General features: G+C 45.8%; 1 non-coding gene across 1 annotated transcript; it reads left to right on the top strand.

The window, feature by feature from the left end:
- Positions 1–1,368: 1,368 nt before the first annotated feature.
- On the top strand, positions 1,369–1,439 carry trnag-gcc (transfer RNA glycine (anticodon GCC)). Its single transcript has one exon. It is a non-coding gene; the product is annotated as a tRNA-Gly (tRNA).
- The last annotated feature ends 4,640 nt before the right edge of the window (positions 1,440–6,079 follow it).

The raw sequence follows: 6,079 nt of genomic DNA, 5'->3' as shown, positions 1-6,079 counted from the left end.
TGTATCTCTGAGAAAAGCACAGAAGCAAATAGATTTCAGGTGGACGCCTACACGCACTTGATGCTGTGGTTTCCTGAACATGTCCTTTGTGATCTCGCCTAAAAAATGTCATCTTGTACGAAAAGTTTGCCTGGCGTGAAAGTGACCTGAATTTCAAAGCAGCAAGGAGGAAAGACTGCCTTGTTCTGCTTGCTGGCAGGACGCTTTTCGCAGTTTTCTGGTGGTGCAGTGGATAGAATTAGGCGCTTTCACCGCCGCGGCCCGGGTTCGATTCCCGATCAGGCAACCAGTGCGTTTTCTGGCTGTTTGAAATGCCACCAATCAAAGCACCCGCGCGAAACAATGCTTGCACCTCATCAACCTTTACAATTTTCCACACGGCTGCTGTTGCCTCAACAGTCAGCAGCGCAGCATTCGCTTCCTTGCCTTCTTTCAAATGCCTGCTGTTTCATCGTCAGCAGGAAATGGCATTGGGAACAAGACACTTTAAATGCCCACATTTATGTGTACCTCACAGTGTCAGAACAGTCACGGTTATTATCCGTCTTCCATGTATTATTTTGCCGACTGCATCTCCCTAACAAACTCATCAGTCAACTCATTGCCAGTGTGAAAAATGCCACATTAGCAACGTGTGCAAGACTCGAATGACAGAGTAACTGGGCCGTGATAACTTATCCTGATATTCATGAGGCCTTAACATTCGCTGCATAAGACAATTCTACCTCTGGTTACCATCCCTCCTGCCATTGGAAAGCGTTTGTCTTTATTTCCTCTATCAAAACCCATTGTAATTTTGCAAGCCTCTATTAAATTTCCTCTTAGCCTACAGAGGAAAGCAATCGCAGCTTCTCCACACTATCCCTCGGGCCACACTGTAAGACGTCAAACGGGTTCTGTATGTCTGATGGACATATATTTCAGCTACAGGAGAGTCAAAGGTTATGGGGAACGGGCGGCAAAGTTGCGTTGTGTCGAAGATCTCATCAGCCACGAACTTATTAAATGGCGGGCTCGAGCGGCCGAATGGCCCAATCCTGCTCCTATTTATTCTTTTGGGGAAGGTTAGTTTCTTAATTATGTAATTTTTGAGCAGCTGAACAACTTTGGAAGGAAACTCCCTCGGGACCTAGAAAAGTGCAAAATCTTAGCTCTGCCGAGAGCTCATGCACCTGAGAGGTTAACCCTGTGTTTCTCTGTCCACAGATCTTCCAGGACCCTCGAAGTGTTTCCAGCATTTAATCAACAATTCCAGATGCAGTATCTGCTGCATATTGCTTTTTATGTTAACGCAGTGTCCCCGCTTGTATTAACAAAAGTCAAAAATAAATTGTAGCCACCAGAAAAAAGAATCGATTAAGTCGGCGTGCATTGGTGGTTCAGGGGTAGAATTCTCGCCTGCCACGCGGGAGACCCGGGTTCGATTCCCGGCCAATGCAGGCTAATTTTTTTAACAATTCATTTCATAGGAAACACATCACATGGGCATAAATAATTTATTAGCTGTACCTGTGCAACTGGATCAAGGGTATGAATGTTCTGCTCCTGTTCCTGTGCAACAGCTTTGAGGGGCTGAATGGCATCCTGTTCCTGTGTAACAGGCTCGATTCTTACTCTGACAGACATTGCATTGCTCACTTCCTCGTTAGTCTCGTTGTGAGTATCCCCGCCTGTCACGCGGGAGACCGGGGTGAAATTCCCCGACGGGAAGGAATTTTAACATCCCCAATTTTAAACGTTTTGGCAGCACCTTAAAGCGCTCCTTGGAAAAGATCAACAGCGAAAGATTGAACCTAAAATAATTTTAAACGGTGAGGAACTGTATAAAAACCTCCTGCATCAATTCCTCGTTTGCATAATGTTCTCCTTCTGTTTGTCTTTTGTGCGGGGCACTGCGGAACGAGAGAGGACAGGGAAATACAGATAACAGCGGGAGAAAGCACGTCTGACCTTTCAAGTGGACAGCACTGGCACGATTGGCCTAATGGCCTCATACTTTACTGCACGCCTCCATGAATCATATGGATATCTGAGACATACTCACACAAAGTGAGCACACATCTGTGTTCGTGCATGTGTTTGAGACTTTGACTCAAGCAGTGCATTACTGTCTCCTCTGTATTGTCCTTGATATTTTGGTGCTGATTATTCAATATCCCGACGGCTTTTCTCGGACTGTGTATCTCTGAGAAAAGCACAGAAGCAAATAGATTTCAGGTGGACGCCTACACGCACTTGATGCTGTGGTTTCCTGAACATGTCCTTTGTGATCTCGCCTAAAAAATGTCATCTTGTACGAAAAGTTTGCCTGGCGTGAAAGTGACCTGAATTTCAAAGCAGCAAGGAGGAAAGACTGCCTTGTTCTGCTTGCTGGCAGGACGCTTTTCGCAGTTTTCTGGTGGTCTAGTGGATAGGATTTGGCGCTTTTACCCCCGCGGCCCGGGTTCGATTCCCGGTCAGGCAACCAGTGCGTTTTCTGGCTGCTGGAAATGCCAGCAATCAAAGCACCCGCGCGAAACAATGCTTGCACCTCATCAACCTTTACAATTTTCCACACGGTTGCTATTGCCTCAACAGTCAGCAGCGCATCATTCGGTACCGAGATGCAGCATTCGCTTCCTTGCCTTCTATAAAATGCCTGATGTTTCATCGTCAGCAGGAAATGGCATTGGGAACAAGACACTTTAAATGCCCACATTTATGTGTACCTCACAGTGTCAGAACAGTCACGGTTATTATCCCTCTTCCATGTATTATTTTGCCGACTGCATCTCCCTAACAAACTCATCAGTCAACTCATTGCCAGTGTGAAAAATGCCACATTAGCAACGTGTGCAAGACTCGAATGATAGAGTAACTGGGCCGTGATAACTTATCCTGATATTCATGAGGCCTTAACATTCGCTGCATAAGACAATTCTATCTCTGGTTACCAGCCCTCCTGCCATTGGAAAGCGTTTGTCTTTATTTCCTCTATCAAAACCCATTGTAATTTTGCAAGCCTCTATTAAATTTCCTCTTAGCCTCCAGAGGAAAGCAATCGCAGCTTCTCCACACTATCCCTCGGGCCACACTGTAAGACGTCAAACGGGTTCTGTATGTCTGATGGACATATATTTCAGCTACAGGAGAGTCAAAGGTTATGGGGAACGGGCGGCAAAGTTGCGTTGTGTCGAAGATCTCATCAGCCACGAACTTATTAAATGGCGGGCTCGAGGGGCCGAATGGCCCAATCCTGCTCCTATTTATTCTTTTGGGGAAGGTTAGTTTCTTAATTATGTAATTTTTGAGCAGCTAAACAACTTTGGAAGGAAACTCCCACGGGACCTAGAAAAGTGCAAAATCTTAGCTCTGCCGAGAGCTCATGCACCTGAGAGGTTAACCCTGTGTTTCTCTGTCCACGGATCTTCCAGGACCTTCGAAGTGTTTCCAGCATTTAATCAACAATTCCAGATGCAGTATCTGCTGCATATTGCTTTTTATGTTAACGCAGTGTCCCCGCTTGTATTAACAAAGGTCAAAAATAAATTGTAGCCACCAGAAAAAAGAATCGATTAAGTCGGCGTGCATTGGTGGTTCAGGGGTAGAATTCTCGCCTGCCATGCAGGCGACCAGGGTTCGATTCCCGGCCAATGCAGGCTAATTTTTTTAACAATTCATTTCATAGGAAACACATCACATGGGCATAAATAATTTATTAGCTGTACCTGTGCAACTGGATCAAGGGTATGAATGTTCTGCTCCTGTTCCTGTGCAACAGCTTTGAGGGGCTGAATGGCATCCTGTTCCTGTGTAACAGGCTCGATTCTTACTCTGACAGACATTGCATTGCTCACTTCCTCGTTAGTCTCGTTGTGAGTATCCCCGCCTGTCACGCGGGAGACCAGGGTGAAATTCCCCGACGGGAAGGAATTTTAACATCCCCAATTTTAAACGTTTTGGCAGCACCTTAAAGCGCTCCTTGGAAAAGATGAACAGCGAAAGATTGAACCTAAAATAATTTTAAACGGTGAGGAACTGTATAAAAACCTCCTGCATCAATTCCTCGTTTGCATAATGTTCTCCTTCTGTTTGTCTTTTGTGCGGGGCACTGCGGAACGAGAGAGGACAGGGAAATACAGATAACAGCGGGAGAAAGCACGTCTGACCTTTCAAGTGGACAGCACTGGCACGATTGGCCGAATGGCCTCATACTGTACTGCACGCCTCCATGAATCATATGGATATCTGAGACATACTCCCACAAAGTGAGCACACATCTGTGTTCGTGCATGTGTTTGAGTCTTTGTCTCAAGCAGTGCATTACTGTCTCCTCTGTGTTGTCCTTGATATTTTGGTGCTGATTATTCAATATCCCGACGGCTTTTCTCGGACTGTGCATCTCTGAGAAAAGCACAGAAGCAAATAGATTTCAGGTGGACGCCTACACGCACTTGATGCTGTGCTTTCCTGAACATGTCCTTTGTGAACTCGCCTAAAAAATGTAATCTTGTACGAAAAGTTTGCCTGGCGTGAAAGTGACCTGAATTTCAAAGCAGCAAGGAGGAAAGACTGCCTTGTTCTGCTTGCTGGCCCGATGCTTTTCGCAGTTTTCTGGTGTTCCAGTGGATAGGATTCGGCGCTGTCACCTCCGCGGCCCGGGTTCGATTCCCGTTCAGGCAACCAGTGCGTTTTCTGGCTGTTTGAAATGCCAGCAATCAAAGCACCCGCGCGAAACAATGCTTGCACCTCATCAACCTTTACAATTTTCCACACGGCTGCTGTTGCCTCAACAGTCAGCAGCGCATCATTCGGTACCGAGATGCAGCATTCGCTTCCTTCCCTTCTATAAAATGCCTGCTGTTTCATCGTCAGCAGGGAATGGCATTGGGAACAAGACACTTTAAATGCCCACATTTATGTGTACCTCACAGTGTCAGAACAGTCACGGTTATTATCCGTCTTCCATGTATTATTTTGCCGACTGCATCTCCCTAACAAACTTAGCTGATCACAGCACGGCTATCAGTCAACTCATTGCCAGTGTGAAAAATGCCACATTAGCAACGTGTGCAAGACTCGAATGACAGAGTAACTGGGCCGTGATAACTTATCCTGATATTCATGAGGCCTTAACATTCGCTGCATAAGACAATTCTACCTCTGGTTACCATCCCTCCTGCCATTGGAAAGCGTTTGTCTTGATTTCCTCTATCAAAACCCATTGTAATTTTGCAAGCCTCTATTAAATTTCCTCTTAGCCTCCAGAGGAAAGCAATCGCAGCTTCTCCACACTATCCCTCGGGCCACACTGTAAGACGTCAAACGGGTTCTGTATGTCTGATGGACATATATTTCAGCTACAGGAGAGTCAAAGGTTATGGGGAACGGGCGGCAAAGTTGCGTTGTGTCGAAGATCTCATCAGCCACGAACTTATTAAATGGCGGGCTCGAGGGGCCGAATGGCCCAATCCTGCTCCTATTTATTCTTTTGGGGAAGGTTAGTTTCTTAATTATGTAATTTTTGAGCAGCTAAACAACGTTGGAAGGAAACTCCCACGGGACCTAGAAAAGTGCAAAATCTTAGCTCTGCCGAGAGCTCATGCACCTGAGAGGTTAACCCTGTGTTTCTCTGTCCACAGATCTTCCAGGACCTTCGAAGTGTTTCCAGCATTTAATCAACAATTCCAGATGCAGTATCTGCTGCATATTGCTTTTTATGTTAACGCAGTGTCCCCGCTTGTATTAACAAAGGTCAAAAATAAATTGTAGCCACCAGAAAAAAGAATCGATTAAGTCGGCGTCCATTGGTGGTTCAGGAGTAGAATTCTCGCCTGCCACGCGGGAGACCCGGGTTCGATTCCCGGCCAATGCAGGCTAATTTTTTTAACAATTCATTTCATAGGAAACACATCACATGAGCATAAATAATTTATTAGCTGTACCTGTGCAACTGGATCAAGGGTATGAATGTTCTGCTCCTGTTCCTGTGCAACAGCTTTGAGGGGCTGAATGGCATCCTGTTCCTGTGTAACAGGCTCGATTCTTACTCTGACACACACTACATTGCTCACTTCCTCGTTAGTCTCGTTGTGAGTAT

Source organism: Somniosus microcephalus, unplaced genomic scaffold (assembly GCF_052327205.1).
Source record: "Somniosus microcephalus isolate GS21.2 unplaced genomic scaffold, FLI_Smic_1.0 scaffold2043, whole genome shotgun sequence".
Taxonomy (NCBI): domain Eukaryota; kingdom Metazoa; phylum Chordata; class Chondrichthyes; order Squaliformes; family Somniosidae; genus Somniosus; species Somniosus microcephalus.
This window is presented reverse-complemented; position numbering and strand designations above follow the sequence as displayed.